The following is a 24794-nucleotide window of genomic DNA, read 5'->3' as shown; positions in this document are numbered from 1 at the left end:
ATAAACAGCTGAGGCCATTACAAGCAGAAAACCACAGTGTTTTCTAAAGCAAGTTCATTTGTCTGGGTTTTGATAACACCAGATGTTTTCTAATGCTGTACAAACAGAAGTTGGTGAAATTTATTGCTGTGAAAATCAGATCCCCTTCTAGAATACTTAATATGCAAAGATTCAACCTGTGTCTAAACATCAAATCAGAGTCAAACTTCTTTTGGAAAATTGAAATATGTCAATTATATTGAATCCTAGCATTAAACTGGAGCTGAAAAGAGAAAAAAATACTGCTACTCTAAGACATTTTATTAAGAAACAAGAAAGAGGCAGAGTAAAAACCTGTATTTCATAGTAAATGCCTAGATTTACCCTTGGAATTGTATACTAAGGAAATGGAACTCAGCTTTACTGATTAAGACTTTCCTAGAAAACTGAATTCAGACCTGTGACTTCCAGGAAGGACAAAGAAAATCCAGAGCTAGAGAGGAGATGATCTGTCACAGTGAAAGGCTTATCAGGTATTCAATTGTTACAACCTTAAGTATGAGAGGCAGGTAAAAGACCAGAGTGAAGCCTTGTGCTCCTTGTCTAAACAATTATTTAATTTACATCCCTTGGGAGAGCTTCTGCAGGGATCAATTCCTGTCTGGCAAAACACAACTACAACCACCTACAACTACCATCCCCCTCCAAAAAAAGTACTCAGGGAACAAAAAAAAAAAGCCATCTTACAATATGATACCTATTATCTCCAAAGAAATGGTGAAATTATGATTTGTACCTTCAAAGGCACCAGAGTGTGTGTGCATACATAACAAAGTAATTCCTCCCTATATCAGAAGCTCAAACTCTCAACAAGAGTCCAAAACATTTTCTGCACTGTGCTGAAGCAGCTGCCACTTAGGATAGCTCGCACATAATGGGTAAGGACATGGCTGAGATACATTTTTAGCCAACCCCCTAAAAGTGAGCAACTCTGATGAGGACATTCAAATTGTGTCAAATCAATTAAATAAACACTCAAACGCCAGGCCATATAAGCATGTGTGTACAATTATCGTGTCCTTTCTACCACCACAGGAAGGCCCAATGCAAGCCTGGGTTATCAGAGCCAGCAAAGTTTGTATCAGTGTACTGAAATACAAAAAGGTCACCTTTAGTGAATGAAATTAAATGCACAATAAATCAGGCAGCAAAGCTGCACAGCCACTACAACTTGTTTAACTGTCCATTGTAGGTAACAGTTAAGGGGGAGGGAATCTACACCCTCAGTAGTTCAGCAGAGCCCTGTCCTATTCACCCTCCAAATGAAAACCTTTGTAACCTTCAGTTCCTTGTGACATCTATGGGATTTCAGACTTTTGAACTAGATTAATTCAATGTGTGTTTCCTAATAATTCTACCAATACACAATTCCTGGAAGTACTACAATAATTCTATTACCTGAAACCATTAGACAGGTTCCCATGTTGAAATCCTCTGAAATGTTTTCAGCCTTATCACCAAAAGGCTTGAGCATTATCCAACAGCACTTCTAATGTTTGCACAAATGACCTAGACAGCACTACATCCTGAACTACTGCTTTCCTAAGAAACAGTCAACATAGGACAAAACAAAACTCTTCTGCAGCACCATAAATAAGACTACCACTTACTCTGTTGCTAAAAGCCTTCACATTTTAAATCTCCTCACCAACTATTAAAAAGTTCCTACCTCTTCTCTAACTTTAATAATTTCTACATTGAAAAATAAATGATCCCATAGGTGTCAACAAGCAAAGTACACCTTCATTTTGTTCTAAAAAGAAAGCGGCTGGGAAGGCATCTTTTGAAACAGAGCAGCACAGGTTGGAGGGCAAGGACACAACTGAAATTGTGGCCTTCCAGGTAGCACAAACAGCTGCTATTTCAGTCCCCAGGTTTTTATGCATCATCCAGGTTAATTTTGATTGGAAGTTATTTGTCTTCTGAAGACACTGAATACATTCCCACACAACTGTAGGAGTCACTCTGTCTCAGGGAAACACAGTACTTCCTGGAATTCTTGACATGCCAAGAAATCAGAGTTACTCCTATTGCTCCTTGCTGACAGCTCTTATTATCAGTTCTGCCATTAACTTGGACTGAAATCCAATTCCGGCCAGCCCCTTGACAAGGCATTTAAAACAACCAAACACTTACAAAAACTCTTCTCTTACTTTTTCTATCTGGGAAGTTGAATTCTTATTGCCACTTCATATTCTGTTGTTTTAATTTTCCTACTGGAAAGCTAAAACAAAATATTCCTCCTTGGAATTTTAATGCAGAGACTACAGTGGCATGGGCATTTTGCATAAAGAATCTATATCCACCAAAACTGTACTACATTGCTTTTTTTAGAGGTATGCTAAACATCAGCCTAGCTAAGAAATCTGCTGACACAACAGAAACTTGTACTATATTTCTGTACAAATGCACCAAGAAAAGTGCTTTTCACTTGCAGTTTTCAAGACCTCGAAGACTCTTCAACACAGCCTGGTGCACTTTCATGAATGAAACCCCTACAGCCATCTGTGAGTTCTGGAACTCTCAGAAAGTCCTACTGGGATGGTGCTATTGGTGCAAGAAACCAGTTCCCCTTTTTGATGAACATAACATAAATTGAGATAAAGGAACGGAGTTATCATCATCTCTCTCAGATGGAAGCAAAGAATGAAAGGTAAAATTTTTCTAAATAACCTACATCCACATCTACATTCCTTTTACATTGTAAGTCCGTAGGAATAATGAAGACAATCCTCAAAATACTGGTCAAAACCAAAATTATTTCACCACTGTCAGGAATGAAGTCAGGAAAGAGCAAGAGACAAGAACTGAACTCATATCTGCTGAACTTAAATCAACTTCTTTCACCCCAGGCTTTCCTTTATTCTTCAGCACTACTGTGATTTTTGCAGCTCCAGGACTAATTTAAAGACTAGAAATAATCTTCATTGTCAAATAGGTGTCTGTCACATTCAATAAGAGACATGTATTCCAAAATGCAGGTTGAACTTAACTAAAAAAAGAAATTTCCTTGCATTCAATTTAAAACCTTTCAGGAAAAAAACTTCTCAGAATTATAATGTGGGGGGAGAGGAATGAACCATCACCCCAAAAACCTTCCACTAACAGTATTGCTAATAGGGAAACATCCTTTATTTCTTCTAACAAACCATATACATTTATAATATGGATGTGTGTGCATATATATATGAAATAAGACTACTTTCTCCTCCCTAACTACTTGCAAATAATGGAATGAAAGGAGAATCAAAACATGAGATTCTGAGCTGCAGTGAAAGAAAACTGAGGGATTGGAGCATAAGCACTTTTTTAATTTTGGGGGCTTGGGGAACAGGATGTGAAAATAAGCAACCAGCAAAAAGCATAACTGAAATTTCCTCCAGGGAGAAGAGCTGCATAAATCTGTCCAAAAGATTGAGGAGCTGCTTGACTGCAGAGAGAAAATGGTACACAAGAGGATTCAGAGGTAAAGTGACACACAGAATGCTTCCACCTGGCAGAGATATTGACTGATATCCACAATATAACTACACAGACTAACATGTGGAAAAAAAAATACAGCAACTAGCAACAGACAAGTAGTTTCAAGATGCTTTAAGTATCAAAGACAGAATTTGGCAAGACAAAGACTGGGATGGATCAAGTCCACAGTTCCTAAAATTGCTCAGAGAGTTTGTCAAAATATGGCAAAGGACTGTACAGTCTGAATTTGTATAATGGAGTCGGGACTCTCAACAAATGCTACTTGAAAGAAACAATTAGGGACTGGCATTTGTCCCAAATCAATAAATGTAGGCAACTCTAAAACTGAGTATAACAGTATAACAGAGTCTAAGAGAATCTAAAATGCCAATAATTGAGTCCTGAACATAGCTGGTTTACATGAGATACAGCTTTAGAAATTCTATACACCAAATGCCCAAGCACACATTTTAATCTATTATCACTTCCTCAATAAACTTCACACACAAGCAAGCTCTTCTACCTTTGAGGAAAAAAACCCAATCTGCTTCATCTTGGTATAGACTGAGCTGCCAGTGGCTGCTCAGGGACAGGCTGGGCACCAGTGGGTGCTCAACAATTGTACTGAGCATCACTTGCTTCTCTCCATTTTTAGACCTCACTATCTCCCTTTCATCACAATTATTACTACTATTATTATTGTCACGGTTATTATCACTATTATTATTTTTTTTTTGTTTCCATTATTAAACCACTCTTAACCCAGGAGTTTTACATTTTGTCTCCAATTGATTCTCCTTCCCACTGGGGAATGAAGGGGGAGTGTGAGTAAGGGGCCATGTGGTACTGAGACACAAGCTAGGGTTAAACCATGACATGTATTAAAAACCAAAAAATGTTATGTTCAACCCTCATTTTAAACAACTTAACCTAAATTGTACTATAAAAAAGTCAGCATTTAAGAACAAGTTTGTTGAAGGCTAAGAATTCTCCTGTGGTAGGAAAAAAGCTTTATTATAAATTGATTCCCATTACATTAAAGGTATACTGTTCCTCAATGCAAGCACATCATCCATCATCTCTTAAGTGGTAAGCAAAATGTCTTTAAAGCCAGAAAACATTTTAAAAATCCACAGAAAAAATCCAAAACAAAAAATATTGTGAAATATATCTCTATTTTATATTTCTCCTCTCCCAATCAGTTAATAAGTGTATTTTTTTCAAGCCCCTGGAGAACATCCAACTCTTAGCATAGGATCCTGCCTGGGGCAGCCTGTCCCAGTACCTCTCTCCTGTGAGGGTGCTGAGGTGCTGGAAAAGGCTGCTCAGAGTTGGATGCTCTGCAAGATTGGATGGGGCACTGAAAAACCAGGTCCAGTGAAAGGTGCTTGTGGCAGGGCTGGTGCAACAAGATGATCTTTCAAGTCCTTTACAACCCAAGCCATTCTGTGGTGGTATTTTCTATTCCTCATCACATAAAGAGACATTCTTTAGGCAGTAAGCATGGCCACAAAGGAGTAGGCCATGTGTCACCTTGTTCCAGGGTGAGCCAAGTCCTCCAGGGCATTATCACACTGGGTGAGATCTCCAACACTGAAAAGTTCTCAAGTATCACCAAATAAGTCATGAATTCCTTCAGCTTCTTTTTCCTCCATCAGTGCTTTTAAGTTGTCCACAGGCTACTTGGAGGTTTAATGACAATTTTTTTAATTTAAACCACTTGAGCACCAATGGTTGCTAAGGCAGCACTGGTTTATCAATATGCCACCTCACTATATTCACATGCAACTCTTTTTGCTCAATTTTGTGTGATTACAGGCAAGTCCCTTTGAAGAGAGCTGGAAGCAATCAACCCACCAGAAGCAATCAAGACCCAGAGTGCTAAGTACAAAATGGAGCTAAAAAGCTTGTTCCCTCAAACTGGTCACCCTGCCCAAATGGGAAGGGCTGCAAGACTTCCCACTGTGAAGCTGCAAAAGAGGGCAGGTAAGGATGGTTCAGCCATCACTGTCAGCAGCAGCACATGTCTGTTGCAAATAAGAACATAAAAAGGTTTAAGCAAAATGGAAAAATTCAAACATTTATGTGAATATTTCATCTTATAAAACACTTTCATTCCCTGCACTTCACTTTTTCTGTACTTAATAAAAAAAGGAAAACCCCTGTACTTTTTATTTAATTCATACTTCACTAAATTACTGTTCTAAAATACCTATTACCACATATTAAAAGACACTGAAACAACTGAATTTGGCCTCCATATCAAGGTTACAAGGAACATGAACCACAACCAGGAACTGAATTCCATTTTCAATGGCCCAGTTTTGATTCCAACGTTGTTTTAATCAAATTGCCTTTAAGGAGTCAATTGTATTTCACAGAATGAAACAAAAGTAGTGGTAAGGTCAGGATGACAGAACAACTACCAGGAACCAGCTCTGTCTACTCATCCTGTTCTTAAGAGATTGTGAACATGAGATCACATCCCATTTGCCATAATCAAAATACTGTGTACTCTAGAGCAAGCCTAATGGATTTTTTCCTCAAAAAAGAAGAGCATTTGAAACCATTTCAGATTGTATCCCTTCCCAACATTATATTTGGCACAAAGGCTTTCTTTTTCCATATATCCCTTAGAAAAGAAAACAAGGATCCAGACAGACTCTATTTCTTTCTGTTATGTTTGCTGTGCTTTCAACGTAACTTTAATAAGCAATTAGAAAAAGGGAGACTTAAACGGAAATTTCAAGGACATAAGATAGAAATTCTGAAAATTTATTAACACCATTGGCAACTTCTTCATAATTTCTTTAAGCAGGGTTAAAAGGAACTAAATTGGTTGTGTAAATATGAAGCAAAACAAAACAGCAGCTTATTCTTGATTTGACACAGGATATTTGTAACAAATGAGAAACATTTACTATCCATGGATCATTAAATCCACAAAAATAATTTACATTAACCAAATTGTACACTCCAAGGAATATTTTTAACATCTGCCAGTATAATTTCTTAAACCACAATCTATATAATCCATTTGATTTTAACTTTTTTTCTGCTCATTAAGAATCTTGCATCTGGTACCTCGGGTATGCCAGAGAGGTCAAGATCTCTGGCAAAATGAAACACATTAGAGAATATACTTCAAGTATTTTTTCTTTCCAAATGAATTAGTTAATAATTAATTAAGGTTTGAGTTGGATTTATTTTGCTTTGCTTTTGCAGGGAGGAGGTGGTGGTTGGGGGTGTGTGTAATTATTTTTCACAAAGCAACTCCAGAACATCCAACACACTTTCTAGTAATTGCATTCCAATTGCAAGACTGATTAATTTTAGAAGGTAGGGCACATTCAGTAAACTAAAGTTTGAGAAAAATATGTAGTCTTTAAGTTCTCTAAAGCTAAGGTACCTATTATAATTATAAACTGGAATACTAGATATATAATCTATTATTACATAAACAAATTTAACAGATAAAAGGCCTCCATATTCACAGGCCTAGGGCATTTACAGTGATCTCAAATTTAATTATTTTTCATAGTTGCTTAGGGTTTTTTCTGATGTTGGATTAGAATAACTTCATAAAGCTTAGTTGTTTCTTCTGGGTTTGGTTGCCATTGTTTTTTAAAGTGATCCCTGTATCTAAGTGCTATAGAAGAAAGTCATGGAAAAGCAAACTCAATTCAAGGTCTGTCAACAAAAAGCTCAGTGCAGATCAGCCTCAGGCCTCTCCAAACCCCCCACAATGAGATTCTAAGCAGAAACCAGCAAACGTTTTGGTGAGCTGTGATTACATACATCAGATTATCTCACAAACACATTTCAGAGGAGGAGAGAGACAAGGACACCAAACAATTACAAACAAAGAACTGAAAAAAACAGTTTATATCCACATAAACACTTGAAACTTTAAACCCTGTCTTTCTTAAAGACATTAATCTGTTACTGAAGATCCACTCCATACCATTAACAAATATGGTACAAATCCAACACCCTGAAGGCATTAGCAGGATCCAAAAGCTGTGAATCAATCCATTTATATTTGCACCATTTGGCTTTTTAAGCCGCTCAGATACTTTCCTTGAAACAAAAAACAAAACTAAAAAAGACATAAATAAAAACTCCAACCAAATACTATAGCAGAGTAATAGTACAACCAAATTTTTCTACTTTTATACGACTATTTCTGTAAAATCAGATCAGAAAAAGAATTAGCACAAGTGTAGAAAATGAACTTTACATGTTTCATGGTAAATACAAATTTCCGAGCACACTGAGATTTTATTTTAGCAACAACAAAACCTAAAATGACTGTAGAAAGCATAGATTTATTTTGAGCAAATTTATCACAATATTTGAAGTGCCACCTAAAATATTCTATTTGCACTCAGCTGCCAATTCTGCAAGCACTTTCCTACTTGCTTTGGATACCAAGCAGTTCCCCTGGGATGAGTCCATAAATGCGATCCTAGCACCATCTCAGAAGGATCCTTTCCACCCTCCTCCCTTTGCCTGTCACCACACATTACTCTGCTCTCTCCACTGGCCTAACTGCAACACTAACTTTGAAGTCTGTTTGAACATGTATTTGAAAATACAAAGGAGGGGAAAGAAAACATCTCCCTTATGGTTGGGTGCTATATATATATAAAGATGGAATGAAGAAATAGAAATAATATCACACTTAAAGAAAAAGAAAAATATTTTTCAGAATCAGTAATGGCATGTTGTGCTTTGAAAAGACAAATTATCCCAGGGCCAAAATAGATTTCAATATGACTGTGCACTAATGAGTTCATTTACATATGTCTTAGAAATTGCATGTACCACAACTTCAAGTAAAATTTAGTCCTAATAAAATTTAACTAAAAAAATTAATTTTCTTTTCTCAAAATAAATAATTAGTATATTCTATCACCAGTAATTCATTCCTTGCACAGGGACAAGAAACAGTAAAATTTAGAGCAGCAATTTGAGTCTTATGTTTTTCAATCAAGTTATGATCAAAATATTTCCTGCCATTCAAAAAAAAAGGCTATTATCATCAGTTATTTGAGTCAAAGTTTGGAGAATTTTCATCTTTACTTCAGACCAAGAACTTCAGCAATCACTGAAAAGACACTTTTTGTTATTTACTACTGTTCTCCAGGGGAAAAAGAAAAACCAAACCAGGAAAAAACCCCACAATCCAGCACATTCAGAACAAGTCCAAGCATCACATCCTCTGAACTGCCAGAACTCAAGTTCAAGTCACAAGTTCTGACCTTCTCAAGTATGACAAGTCTTATATCATGCTTATTATGTGAATACATTAAATTGGGACATGCTGCAAATCTGGGCAGAAGTGACCTCAAACCCCACAGTTGATGAGCAGTTTCTCTAACTAAAACAAAAATATTTTATAAAACAAGGGTCAAATCATAACAGAACCTTATGAGCCTGGTCTTAAAAAAAATCTCACTTTCCTTGCTTTACAACAAAAATCAAATCTGGAACATTAAAGCATGACAGCAACCTGTGTGTCTTTAGTGAGGCACAGCTCCCTTTATAGTCCCTGGAGGCAGCAGAGCCTGGTGAGCTGTGCTGGAGGTGCTCAGTCACTCTGCAGCAGATTCTCCCCCTCCTGAATGTGAAAGGGGCCAAGGACAATTAGTAAACTCTCCCAGGCTAAACACTGTGCCTTGAAAGAGGCAGAAGTGTTGAGACTTTTGATCAAAAGACATGACATGACAGATGAGAGTACCAAAACAGCCATATAGCAAACTAAGAACAACTATAAGATAAATGTAATTACAGTCTTTTACCAAGTAAAGTATTTAACCTTCAGCAATTACAAAGAAACATGAAATAAGTTACCAAGATCTATCAATAATAATAATAATAATTAACCCTTTGATTTCCAACTTTGACAAGACACTCAAACATATCTACACAAACCTGAAATAAATTCTCAACAGCCTCTAACTGACCTGGGACACAAAGTCATATTTTTGGGGCATAGACAACACCAATGATCAAATGATGAAAATATTTGAAGGCAATATTAAGAGAAAACATGACTATAACAAACCTGACCCTGTTATCAGGCAATACACAACCAATGAATATTGTCCTACCTATAGATGTACAGTGTTACCTGAATATCTACTCATCTATTCTCTCAACAGTGGCACCTTTTTTTTTTTTTTTGAGAATATCACACAAAATTTTTTTCTGTTCAGGAATAAATCAACAGAAGAGACTGAACTTCCATTCACAGAAAACCTGGGTGCTACTCTCAGCAAGTTCTGTTCTCAGCATGGCCAGGTACTCAGAACAATTTTCTATCTGACTGGACATTTCTTTTACAGTGAAGAGCATTAGCTGGACGCAAGTGCAGGTCATTAAGTCCCTTTGCCAGAGCATCCATATGTACAAAAAGTGACAAATAAATGCTTTCAACAATGCAGTTTAAGACCAAGACTACGAACAGTATGAAGTTAAATACTGTGATGAAACATAACTTTATTCTTTGTTGTACAGTACAAATATAATTAGACAAATCTTGACACATGCCTTTGGCTGGCCCTCTGCTTTCCTTTGCAACATGTTCTTGAAGTTTAGGAATTGTTTGGCTAGGAATTTAGTTTGTATTTGTGTACAGCCACTTTTCATTGAGGCTCTTTGCCTTGGGGGTGCAATCACTTGGTGTTCAAGGAATAGTCTGACAAACACAGAAAGCTTTTACCTGCTATAAATTTAACATCCCTGTAACAGAACAATTTGGTCTGCTCTCCCAGACATCTGAGTGGCAGCAAGACTAAACATTCCCTGGTCAATCCACTTCTAACTGAAGTTGTTTTCTGCACAACACTAAGAGAAGGGAAGTTGAAGAAAACATGAAAAAGTAACCTATGAGATGCATTATTGAGAAATCTCAACTTTAACACCAGCCATATTACAGCTGTGCCTACTTTCAGTCCCCAAGTAATTATATGTAATGAAGGACTAATGTGTTGGATGAACATTAATTAAATCAAACTCTTTTTCCTGGTTGGCATGTTGCATTATTTATATTATATTGCACTTAGAGGCCACAGTGTCCTTATGGAAATTAGATACAAGTGAAGAGACAGATTTTTGCTGTCAGCACTAAGTAGACCACTACCTTCAGAACAGTCTTAGAAATTTGCTCATTGCTTGGACAAAAAAATAAAGAAAGAAACTGAGAGAAACTTCAGTTGGTGAGCTACAAATATATGCTGGACTTCAAATAAAATCAAGGAATGTGAAAGGAGGGATAATGAGGAGGAAGCACCGAAAGGCTCATTGAACACCTTAGTCCTAAAAAAATTTATCTCTGAATGTATTAACGTAGATTTTAAAGACTTACTGCATTTGAAGATGCAAAAAATCAGTTTAAATTTAGCACTCACCTATGCATTACTGCAGTACCTTAGATGCAGCAATGCTCAAAGAAAAGATCCACAACTGCATGCCTTACATAGGTGTTGCATTACAGGTAATCAGCAATTACATGGTGACATTTATGTGGCATTTTAAAAAAAGGTTTACACCCTAAAATAAAAACTTGAAATAAATAGCTACCTTAAAACCAGGCATTTTGGTGCATAAAGTCAAGTGCTGTTAATTAGGTGATGAATTCCATTCTTCTTCATTAAACAGAATTGCATTTAGGTGTAATCCAGTAAATCCCAGCTAAAGTCAAAACCAAAGATCACTTCGTTCTGAAAAGCTTCCTATGCTTTTATAATAAAATTAATACTTTCCCAATCAAAACCTATTTCAAGTTCTCAAAGCATTTCATAACCATCATGCCAATTTTGTAAACCCAGGAACTATATTAAAACCAGCTGAAATGACCTGTCAGAGGACACAAAGAGTCAACAGTGGGAGTGTGAAGAAGCTGCAGCTTTCTTAAGACCCAAGCATCAACACTTTTACAACCAGATTTGCATACTTGGGTAAAGAACGAGGGAAAATAAGGCTATAAATCAAGAAAAATAAAGCCCTCTCTCCTAAATTACTTTCTTTCCTACAAAGCCAACAAAGCTATAGAGAAGGATTCTCCCAGAAATAAAGTTTTATAGCTTAAAACTAATAAGTTTCTCCAGCTGAATTTGCATGTTTCATTAATGAAAGTAAAAACACTTAACAGGAAACTAATTTTCACGGGGTTTTTTTAATTAAATGTGGTGGCTATACAACTGAAATAACGGGAATGAACAGGTCACATGCCTGATGGACTTCTAAAGTTATTTGAAAAATGACTTTTCCCCTCACTTTTCAAATAATGATATTTCTGTTAAACCAGATTAAGTGAAAGTATAATGCTTCTATTAAAAGCTCAGACAATAAGGAACATTAATTTTACTGGGACCATTGAAATAAACTAGCACAAATTTGCACACTAAATAAACTTAATGCCAAGTCTATGCCTCTATTTACCTGGTTTAAATTTCTTTTAGATTAAACCCAGCTCAAACCCAACTCCATTCAGCTGGAATGTACAAAGGTAGAGTTAAAACTGATTTGGTCACTTCTACTCAATTTTGTGCATAGACAAAGCTTATGGTATATATGGTATATAATAAGTCAAACATTATTTGCAACCACAAATATTATTTTGGAAGCACAGCCTAATGGCTAAAGCATGAGATGACAAATTCATTTTTAAATAGAAACCAATTTTCATCACAGACCACTGAGTGACTCTGGGCAAGTTAATTAACCTCCCTACAATCTGTGAAATTGGGATAATACCTGGCTTGCAGTGCAGCTTATTTCATTAATGCTTATGAAACACTGAGAGATCTTTAGATGGATATACTGTAGAAAGAGAAACAAGCTCAGTATTTCAAACTGTACTTTGAAACATAATTCTTATTTGAAAACACACCTCACTGTCAAGTAAAATGTCACTTCATAAGTAGTACTCAAGTGACTTTAGGTGCACTGAAACTATACTCCACACCATATCAAAAATCACAAGAAAAATAACAAAAAAGGCCACAAACTACATCTCTTCTTTCAGCTACATAGAGAATTATCACTATGCATTTATAGAACCCAGATTCTCATCAGAAGCAGCCACAAACATTGCAATCAGCTTTGAAGAGCTACTCAAGAGTCTGCTAGTTCACCAGAATCCATAACACAAAAACCACTTCTGACTGCAAAGCTGTAAACTTCATTTCCAATGTAGCTCCACTGCAAATATTGAAATATTTCACTGTACTTTTTATTATTTCACTCCCTGATTCTTATCTGCCTTCAAGACAAGATTGTAACAGGAAGGAGTTCATTGCAAAACCTACAAGGTGAGAGATATTACAACATTCAGCTTGAAGTAGCAGCCTACAAAGTATGTTTGAGAATTCTTATACATGTTCTTCCTAAAGAAAATTATACTTCAGAGACAATATTTCCATACTAAGTATTGTCATAACACATATTGACTACCCTTATGACCACGTTTTTCCCCAAGCATGAAAGCCACTAAGGAATTGCTGTGACTTACATACTCAACAGCAATGATCTTGGCTGTTTGCACTCTGGAAGTACCAATTCACAGCCCTTCCCACACACTGAAAACAGCAACACAACCCCGCTGTGGCACAAGAAAAGTAATTACCACTCTCTAGGCTTGATGACTCCTTTCTTCGTGTACTGCAACAGTTTACAGAAAACTAATTTTCTTAGTGATTAAGGAACATATTCTTTCATAAGTCAAGAGTTATTGAATACCTAAATACAGCAGTGATTTATTATAAATGCATAATAATGATGTCTCAGGCAAAGACAATTGAACTACAAAAATACATCATTAAAACTTGGGATTTTCTACCTCAACTCTCTTCTGCTGGAAAACTGTCTCAAGCAAATTAAATACTTGGCCTCCTCTTTTTCTTTTCCTCAGTACTGAAAAACAACAAACTTAAACTCTTTGTTCAAGAGACAAGTATCCTGGGGATTTTGACTCATAAAAAGAAAAGTTTTTCAACTCAAAGGTGCTACCATTTAGTTGAAGGTCCAGCAGATAACATGAGTAACAGTGATAAGCAATCTGTAACAGATAAGCAAATCCTGTGAACCACAGGTAGAGAGGAATTGTATACAATGAACTGAAGGGAATAAGGAATGCCTTGACAAGATTTCAAGGTAGAAAGAATTTTCTGAAAACAGCACTGTTAAAGGAAACTATAACCTTAGCTTGTTTCTTTGGGTATCTGTACTGCAGCTTTAGAAAGTTGTTTCAAGTTTCATGGAGTGTGTGGTGCTGAACTGTGCCATTTTTTACACTTCTTCCTCAGCTCTATGTTACAGCCTCAACTCTCTCAAATGCAGAAAAAAGGCAAAATCCTTTGGGTTCTAACACATTTTTTCCCATGACATTTTACACAACTTAAGGTTACAAGTAAGATATTAGGAGCAACTAACTACTCATTTTGATAACAATTACTGTAACTCTGGTCTAAGTTAGGACAATTGTGTTATCATAAACCCAGCTCAGGGTATCATAGTAACTCTTAAGTAAACCTAAAAGTAATCTCATTTTCCTTAAAACACATGCATATTAAAAACTTTAGATTCATAAATATAATAACCTCTTTCACTTTCACTGTAATCTACAATTTTCTTGTATACTAGACCATCATGTAAACACCTCTCAATATAAAAATTAAGATTCAAAACTCCAAAATCTGTTAATACTAGTAAATGAAGCACATGTTTAACTACACAAAATATTCCTCTGCTAGAATTACCTTGCTGAAATAAGCGAAGACATAACAAAAAAAGGGAATTTTGACATTTCATATTTTGTTGAATGCCATTGCTGCACAGGCACTCACTGTCTCTTACATATAAATTAACATCCTACCATCTGTCAAGTGTTCAGATAATCACAGGGTTTAATGCACAATATGGTTATTAGAATGTGACCTGACAAAAAGAAAAAGAACACAACCTAATTTGGACTACAAAATCTACACTCTCACTGGCAAATGACAGTTTGACAAGCTATTATTCTGCATTTTGGCTTCTCCAGTAAAAGCAATTTTACGCATATGTAATTCTATTAGTCATACAGTCAACTGTCTGTGGAAGATTACTTCAAACTATAAAATTTGCTTGGTCATTCAGGATTTTGAACCTATGTAAATGTTTGCACCATGAACAGAAGTTAATGATCTCTATATACACATACCTAAGAAGAAAACACGAGTCACTATGCAAAATAATCCTGTGATGCTATCATCAACTGTAACCACACACTTTCTTCAAGAAATCATGCAAAAAGTCATTAAGCCCATTAAATACTTATTTATCAACTGGCACTGGCTGTTCCAGAAGTAGAGTGTATAGGACAGCTCTTTATCCAATCTGTTTCACATGCAAATGTGGCATCTGCTAATAAGCACCATCATTATTATCATGTATTACCTATATACTCTGTTTATGGCTTATTCTACTCCCAGTGCCTTGTTTTTGCCAAGGTAAACATGACTGACAGTTGTCTCTACTAAAGACCACTACAAAAAAATCCTATACTAACACAAAACTACCAGGCAAGCCTCATGTGCCCATGGCTCCCACATTTTTCAGTGGCTCAGCTGCATTGCTGATGCTCCAATAAAATATATTGCCAAAGGAAAAACTCTAATGATAACTTCAAAGGGTAAACTACGTGCTCAGGAAAGGTGAAATTATACCTTCAGAAAAAACAAACCAACCAACCATTTTAAGGAAGTGACACAAAAAAACAAAGCACACACAACAAAAATAGAAGGTAACACAGCTTTACTACCTGCAGAAATGAAGTTTCCATTTGGTAAATTTTGTTAAGATCTAGCTACACTACTCAAGGACCTGTCTCAATAATAAAGCATCGTGATCTTGCTTTCTTGCCATGGGGCAAGAAAAATCAGCTCTTGGTTTATGCAAGGCCTGTCAGCATTTCAAAGTCTACCCCTGCACCCCTACTTACAGCTACATAAAACAGGTCTTATCAGCCAGAGGTCTGCTACTCTGATTACCAGTTTCTTCCAAAAGGGAAAGAAGGAAAAAATAAAGAGAAACAACAAGGAAAGAACATTTAAATTACTTATTTCAGGTTCAGTTTTACACATAGTAAAATATTTTCCCTATTAAATGCCAGAACATATCAGTTGTATAAGATAAACATCAAAAAGTACCATTTTTCAAAGAAGCTAAGCCAATTACGTGAGCTTGGTCCTCCTTTTGAAAGATCACACAATATAATTACCACAGGTCACCAAATTCTCACTGTATAACAATGCACATTAGTGGAATTTATAAGACATGCTCAGGTACATCATCCAAACGTGGAACTGCCTTGTGAAACCTGTTCCTCTGTACTGACAAGGAGGAGGAACTGACAAGGCTCCAAGACTGTTTTTCTGGGGAAGTTACTAAGATAGACAAAGGGGAGAACAACCATGACACAATCTACTGATTCTCTGGATGTCTGTAAGTTTAAGTTGAGGAAGTGCAGAGAAAAGCATCTTGTATTAGTTGTGCTCTACAAATATTTACCCAGGGAATAACTACAGAGTAAACCACCAAGGAGGAAATTCAGTATCTCTTACTGTTCAGTGAATTCATGAGATAAAAATGTGTCCACCTTATTCAAAAGCAAGTCTCTCCTCAAATTAGAACATAAGCACTCCAGTCAGTTGGGAGTATCTTTTTTTACCCCTAAACTTAAGCACTTGGGACATTAAACCTTCATAACAATAACTGATCATTCTAAGCAACTTCAGGCTTAAACTGGAAAGCAACGCACCTCAAAACCCAGACTATAAAAGTTAAAGAATTAGAGAGAGTTGTACTTACCCAGTCAAAGTTCTTAGTGCTGGACTCTTCAGGGCAGACTTACACTGAGACAAACACCACAGCCAGTCTGCTCTGCTGGCTACTAGTTACTGCCTGTTTATATGACTGAAATCAGATTTACACAACCACAGCTGCCACATCACACCTGAAATCACACCTTTAATGCTGCACCTGACATAACTGAATGTTATTGGTTAGCCTCAAATAACCACACCGATGATTAACCTATGGAAAAGTTTGTTTTAAAGATTCAGTACATCACCTTTAATATTCTTTCTTTTTTTTTTTCTTCCCCTTAAAAAAGAATATTATCACAGTAGGTTGATCAAGCTTTTGTGGGTTTAGGTCAATTTGCAAGTTCTTTGGCCTATGCTATTCACCAGGGCATTTATATTGTAATGATTCACTCATCTCACCTGTCTTGTATTCTCTTTTGAGAATGAAATTGAATACATTATTATGAGAATAATTAAATAATATGAAAAACAATGCAAGTTTTTTCACTGAAACATTTGAAGTAATTTCTCACTAGGCTAAGGTCAGGAGAAGATAAAAATTAAAGTCCAATTTCCCATCAACAAAAATATAGCAGCTGACTTATATCAGTATAGCAGCTGACTTAAAGTAGGATATTACAGCTACCAAAACAAGTGGCAATGAGAACACACTTTTGTGTACTGTGTAAGGAAAATACTGTGGGTGAGGGGAAAACAAAAACTTTTAAAAAATACCTTAGATAATCAAAGGAGCTTCATACTTCTCTATCTCACAGAATATTCAGCGAATTACGTTCGCTTCTCTATAATAATTTCATCCCTAACAAGATCAGAGAAAATGATTTATTCCACCCCCAGTCTTCCTACATTTGTACGTCATCCTAGGGGACACTGCCTTTCTGAACACTGAATTGCTTTTGGCCATCTGATATTACATTACTGCAGTCTTCTGCAGAAGGAGCCAGAAAAGAAAAAAAAAGAGAGGAAAAATAATTACATTAATGCTGGGAATCAAAGTTTATTGACTTTCCCTTGAGCTATAATACCAAAAAGCTGATTACAGAAGTTGTCAACTTATTTAATGATACTACCAACTTCTCTCTGAACTCATCAAAATATCTTCTGAAAAATTTCTCGAAAGTTTTTCAAGTAGAGGAATACATTATTAACTCTATTTCATCTTACTGAAGATAACTGTATTTTGCCTCTGCTCCTTCCACCTCATTGTGTCTACCAAAACACTAAAAACATCATCACTGTAATAAAAAAACTCCAGGATGCTCTGAACTGCATTCTCAAGCAAACCAACATCTCATTTTCACATCCCAAGTACATCCTACTTGTTCTAAAAAACCTAGGGAAAGCCTTGACTAGAATACAGCTCTAATAAAAGTGAACATCTCATCCCTACCCATGGCAGCTTGCTCTGGGAACTCAAGCTCAAACATGGCACTCTGCAGCATGGACACTCCAGTGTACACAGAATCCATAGGCCATTATGAGTTTTTTTAAATTTCACTCACACTGTTCCCTCCCAAGAAAGAGGGCTGCCCATACCTGTATTTGTTCCAAAAGTTCTCTTGAAGACTGTTAATGATTCTTCCTCCTTTGGAGAGCAGATTTCTCTACCAACACTTTTTCTCCTAGACCAAGAGTGTCAACAGGAACATCTACCTTCCCACACTTTTACAAAATGATTTTATTGTACAATGTGCATAGGGAAATACTTTATTAGGCAGCTGATAATGAGAAAAAATGACGAGAGCTGTCTTTTTTAGCTTTTCCATCAGGGTCAACAGTGCAACAGAAGGTACCACTCTAGCAAAAAAATTGTCCTTGTATCATTTACAATACAGCTTTTTCAAAACATACAGGGGAAAGTACAATACAACTGTTGTCAGGTTTTCTGAACACTAACAAAGCCAGGAAGTACTTAATTAGTTCAACAAAGCTGTAGCTTATCACATTCTCTTTCAATACAACTGTGAGCACACCATGCAGGGTTTACAGTAAACCTCTTCTGAGCAACATGCAATTAGAAAACCCATAAAATATAGTGAACAAAATATATTTCAAAGGAAAGACAGAACCTTTTCAGAAGCCAATGCTCCTTCAGCAAGATCTCCCTTAGTCAATCTGTTTCTTTAATTCACATGAAGGAGACAAATCAAGTTTGCTGGTTTCATTACCTGGTGATTGAACAAAGGTATTTATGCTTGAACACTCCTGCCAACACACGGTACACCTGCATGTCTGTAACAATTTAACATGGTTTAGTCACAGCAGGTAAAAGCCTTTCATGTTGCAGTGAACAGGCCCTTTGATACTCATCCACAGTCAAACGCTGCATGGGAGATCACTCTGCAACAGAAAACTGCTGTGAAAGTTTGGCTTGAACACAAGACTGTTCAAGAACACTATTCAAACAGGATATCTTGACATGACAGATCAGAAGAAACAGCTTTCAATAAAAGGCAGACAGGGCATGCTGCTTACCTTGTGCAAGGTGATTTGTTCAGTAGCGTTAGAAGGGACAACATCAGACAGAGCCAACAACCCACACAGCTGAATTTGTGTCAGTGCCTCCGATGACAAGAACAATCTCTTACATTTAGGCATCTGTCAGTCCTGTGAGGGGAAGCTGAGATATACCCAGGGAGCAATACTCAGTAAATAGGGCCAAACTTCTGTAGATTTTGAATGTACCATCTGGTTGGCTTAAATTACCTTTTGTCATGTAGGAAAAAAAGGAAAAAAAATCATTTTCTAAGTTAGAAGAGGGGAAAAATGCATTCTACTACTCTCCAATTAAATTGGAATTCTGAATTCATCACTAAATTCTTATTCTTATAATGAGTCTTTAAACACATAAGAAATGAGCAAGTCCTTTTTAGGCTGTTTCAGCATTGTCTAGGCTTAGAAGTCAGCAGAGATTTTCCTGGAAAAAATTCAGTTTGCGAAACTATTTAAACAGTGGTAGCAACAATGCTTAGTATTACTATAGCATTAACTACAGGAATCTACTGAAACAAATGTTTATAAAGTATTGACTCAAGTAGCATAAAACATAATAGGTTCTGATTACTGCTGTCTTATTCAACATCTCATTTTCACAGGATAACAAGAATAAGCAGGTTCACCTACCTGCAGGTTAACAGGTTTGCCTATTATTTTAAATTGTACGTGTGAATTATGGTAAGGATTTATGTTCCTCATGCAGAATAAAAAATGCTGACATTGGAAAAAACAATCAATTGGCTACTGCAGCTTCTGTGTTCTAACCATTAGTACCAACACTTGAAAGGGCAAAAAGACTTCGACATTTCATAACAGGAATATGGCCAAAAGTCACCCTCACTTTGTGGCACTGAACCCAAGTTTGAGTTTCTGTACAGTGAAGCCACTCCTGAACATTCACTGCAAGCAATCAGCTCACCTGGGACTGAGACAGCCACCAGACACAGTTTTCCAGGACAGCAGCTGGAACAAACAAATTATTTTCCACCTTCCTTGCTCACATAGTTTCTTTGAGAAGATTGGCAGAGATTCCGAGAAATTCTTTGAATAATTTGAAAATGAATAATAGACTGAGATACAAAAACGTGGTGTGGGGGTAAAGATGCATTTCAGTAGCTCTTCTTCAGAGGTATTATCAATAAAACAATAAATACATGCCAGTTTGGGATCTGCTTTTGCTCACAAGACAACTGAATAGCTTCAAACTTTAGTTTTGTGTTTACCCTGATTATGCTAAATTTTCTTGGTGATTTCACTTGTCTGCAACTGCCTTTGGGTGCCTTTAAATAAGCAATTCCCTAAAATTATATTTCAGTCCTACTGCTCTCACACAGAGATGTGAGTTCCCTTTTTAGTAGTTAAAAGTGTACAGTGAAGCCTGGGACAGGTAGGTTTCATCCATGGACAATTTAAAGCATATTTTAAAAAATCCTTCCATTTTCTTCAAGTACCTCATTAAATGCAAACCCTTCCAGTAAAATATATATGCAGTATGCTGTACAAAGACAATGCTGTCTGCAGTGTCAAATAACACACACTTATCCAGACCAAGTTTTTTCATTAGTGATATTCTTTTTTTTAAAAGTTGCATCAAAAGCTTTAATTGAATTATTAAAGTTTAATCTCTTACCAACGATGATTAAGTAGCGTCCCTATAACTGTAATCAGAGCACCTTTTTGCCATTATTGCCCACCAGCTACAGCTTCAAGAGCCACAAAATCGAGAGAATTCTGTTGCACATTACACTTTAACCAAGAGCATCAAGCAGAACATCAAGCATAATGCATTTTTCATGTTTAGCCCAGTGAACAAGCCTTTTTTCCAAGACGGAGAAGTCAGCCTTTAACAACAGCAACCCAAGGCAAAAGGATTATAAGAAACATATCGGCATTTCCAACAGGCTTTAAAGCAATCTAATTAGGTAGCCACATGCTATGTTTTGTGAGAAAACCGGCAACTTAATAACTGGATTGTCATCAGGAACAAAATGCTAACAGTGAAATACTACATTTTCCTCCAGCATCTGCATCCTATAAAATCCTGTCAGTTTCTCATTGGGCTGATACTCTGTCTACTAAATAGCTTAAGAAGTATCTGCCCTATTTTAGGCTTAGAACCACAATGAGAGGCATTCAGGTTTAAGCACTACCTTCCAAAAGAAAAGGATTCAACACCTGTTAGATGCAGAATTTCAACTTTACAATGAAGTAAAATTTTGTGAAACATTTATGATGAAACAAAATAAGATTCATCGATAGAACACAAGATGTCAGTCATCCTCATTCAAAACTTGAGGAATATATTATCACAAAAGTTGTGTTTGTGGATTTGCTAAGTCAGTTATAGGTAGCAGTTTACAACACCACTAAACCAGTTTTAGGAAAGTGAACTTAACACATTACCCACAATTTACAGCCTATGAATGTTAATTACTTTGTTTTGAACCTTACCCACTACTACTTCCCTTTCACTTCCTTTCTCAACCATTCATCTTACTGACATCCACAAAGCAAAAACATTGCAAATAGACAAATGTTCAATTAATGTAATGATTTAACTTACTGCACTGTGCTACAGTATTTTTTTCCTTCTCCCAGCTTTCAAAGAACACTGTTTACAGTGTGAAAACCTACTTTCCCCTCAAGCACTTTATTTTAGGAGTGTTTTGTTCTTGTCCAAGTTATTTAAAACTATGTACTTGTTATCAATTCAGAGCAAAGCTCCCATTGATGCCCTTTCTAATACTGCTATAGTTACCATGTACAGCCCAAATGCAGCACTGCTTTGTTCCATCTGCTAAATGATGTGTCAGTGTTTGAACAATCTATCCTTAAAGCAAGAGCTTCAGAGAAATGGCTGCTTAATAGTAGAGAAATAAGTAAAATAAGTTTTAAAAAAAAACTATTTAAATATAGTATATTATTCAATACAGAAAAAACGTTCCTTTACTGTCTCATTTCTGAGAAAATATATCAGAGACAACAGAAAACACAGGGTTGATATCAATTCAATATATGAAAGACAATCCTTGATTATCAGCATCACATCCAGTCCTTACTTTATTCCCCAGGTCTTAGTAAAAGAATAAAAAGATTTTTCTCCCCTTCCCAGGAAATAGATTAGGTAGGCATGACATTTCCCACTTCACCCTCACATGCGGTAATAAGCTTTCCTTTTGTAGCATTTATGAATTCAAACAGTGCTGGGGTTAAGCCGGAGCAAAGCAATTTGGCATGCTTGCATCTGCTTTTATCAGGGAAAGGAAAAGCAATCCATGAGGTCTGGGCTGACCTTAAAGCACAAGTATTTATTTGGAGATTCTAAGGGCTTACCAATTGTGTTTGGTAAGAGGGAACTTAAATTCGATCACACTCCCGCCCAATGTCACCTTAATTCAGGCAATCACCTTTCAGTTCTTCTGCAGGACCAATAACGTAATTGGTATTCTGGAACTACAAATATTCTCTTTAAAAAGGACACATTAACTACACACTCCCATTCTACCATGATTCTTTCAAGACATAGCAGGTTTCCAAAGTTAGGTGCTTCCAAATTCAGATAACTTACTTTAAAAAATTAAATCTATGATGGTCAATGCAATTATATTTTCAAAGTCTATCTATATAACCTTCTGATGCCTCTGATATACAATGGTCCCAGAAAAATATTAAAGTCAATCATCTTACAAGTAAACAAATACTAGAGAAAATTGTCTTAAAAATCTCAGACATATGAAAGAGCTGGTTTGGAAAAACTGCATTCAGGGAATACACTTCTTCCTCTAGGAACTCAACACTCCTGTTTTATTTTAAGGCAATATTGCTCCAGCTCTTTCATGAAATCTGAGCAATTTTCAGTGTTTTCAACTCTCATGTCCACAAAAATTAAAAGAAATGCATTAGAAACAATTAGTGGGGAAACATTTATTGCCTCTCAATGACAAAGATACTTGATCAAATTTAGATCCACTGCAATGCAAGCAGTAAAAAAATGTGAATACATAGTCTGCTGCTTTGCAAATGGAACTTTTCTATCTTTCCACCTAATAAATAGTACTGTTATTGCCAGATTGTGATATGCCAGTGATTAAGGTTTTATTATTCTTTTTTTTTACTTTATTCACTCTTCCTCCATCTGGAAAATCTGAGACTATTTTAAAACTGACAGTACATAAAATTAATTCTCAGTGACATGATAAGCAAGTCCCATATTTAATACAGTCTAAGTACACGAGCATCCTATACCCAAATACAGAATGTGCAGATGTGGCACTTGGGGACATGGTTTAAGGGCAGTGCTTGGCTAATGGTGGGACTCAATGATCTTAAAGGTCTTTCCAATCTAAACAATTCTAAAGATACATTCCACATTATAAAAAAGACCAACAAGAAAGAGAAGTGTTGTAATTCTTAACTCCTCTGCTGATTACTTGAACTGAGCATAGAATTATAGAAGGAAAGACCCTTCATTCCTTTCTTCTCTAAGTTACATTCAGAGCTCCTGTTTTCTCTGTCTGAAGCCAGACTAATATCAGCTCAAACACAAACATGCCCAGAGAATCAGGAATTCAAGCCACATGTTCTCACAAAAAGATAAATTGATTCAGTTCACCAGGGCTGCTCAGGGCTCAAAAGCAAAGCTATCAGGCCCTCAACGAGCCACAGAGATCACCACATGCAATTCTGTTACAGCCAAGGACAAGGTTCTGCAGTCCAGCGTGGCTTCACTGCCATTTTCTGCTCACCCAGCCCCTGTGCTTAACATTCCACAACACACAAAGGACAGACCCAAACTGCCTCTTCAATCCCAACAAAAGCTGCACAGTTCTCCTAATTTGACATCAAACCCAGACCAGCAGCCAATGCTAAGGGGCAAATCATAGCAGCTTGAGTTGAACTCAGAGCTAAAGGGGTGAGACAGAAGCATCAGGATGGAGCTGGCTCGTGTAAACCAATTCACAACAAAGGTGTGGTGACTTTCTATCCACACAACCAGAGCATCTAAGAAATGTGCTCATATGAGGGCAGAATTAATCACCACCTCCTCTCCAGAGAATTCTCCTCCTGCCAGGATCTCTCCAAGGAAAAGCAAGTCTGACAATTAATGTGGGTAACAGCACCTGACAGCCGCTGTGCAGATGTGCCACCTAAAGGACACAGGTATTGTGAGGGATCGAACGGACATTTTCAGCCTGTTCCCAAATAAAGAGCAGGAAAAAGAACTGGGTGTGTGCAAGTGTGAGTATGAAATGGAAGCCAAATCTATCTAAATTAAAGATAATTATAAGGAGGCTATTTGGTTCAAGATCACCTATGGCAGGCAACACCACAGTTACCACATAACTTCAAGTAAAAAGAAGATTAGACAGGTACAAACAGCTGTAAACCTAGAGTGCTGCTGCCACATACAGACCTCCACTTTCTAGCATCTCTTAAATGTTTTCCTTTGAAAATACTTTTAGTTATGAGAAATATTTGCTTGCTCCGATCTCTTTTTTCTTATATGTTTTTTTTACCTAATAACAGCTCAACTGCCTATATATATTACAAATTAATGTACCATGTCATAAAAGGCAAACATGATCAGAAAAAAAAAGCAAACGCACACCACAGCATAGCACACATTTGCTTCTTCTGGGCTGTACAAATCTAGTGTTTAACTGGTCTTTAAACAGTTGATCACAGCAATTTACAATTTATAACACTTTAAAGTGTTGAAAATTTTTATTTCAAAAAACACTTGAAATTTAAATTTCACTGCATAGTGTGACTATCTTGAATTTCTACATCTTTCTTTTATGTTGCAGGCTGCTTTAATTATCCCACTTCAACTTTCTGAATGTGACAACAGAAAAAGGTGAAGATTAAGTGAAAAATGAAAATATGAAGTTGCTGAAACAAATATAAGCTTATGGGATACCT

General features: G+C 36.5%; 1 protein-coding gene across 1 annotated transcript in view; it reads right to left on the bottom strand.

Moving 5' to 3' along the window:
- Nucleotides 1–24794, bottom strand: part of FHIT (fragile histidine triad diadenosine triphosphatase) — a 516263-nt gene that overhangs the window by 474899 nt on the left and 16570 nt on the right. The gene's annotated exons all lie outside the window — the stretch shown is intronic.

The sequence above is a fragment of the Melozone crissalis genome, unplaced genomic scaffold (genome assembly GCF_028551555.1).
Source record: "Melozone crissalis strain CALT ecotype California unplaced genomic scaffold, PUWL_Pcris_2 ptg000029l_1, whole genome shotgun sequence".
Taxonomy (NCBI): domain Eukaryota; kingdom Metazoa; phylum Chordata; class Aves; order Passeriformes; family Passerellidae; genus Melozone; species Melozone crissalis.
This window is presented reverse-complemented; position numbering and strand designations above follow the sequence as displayed.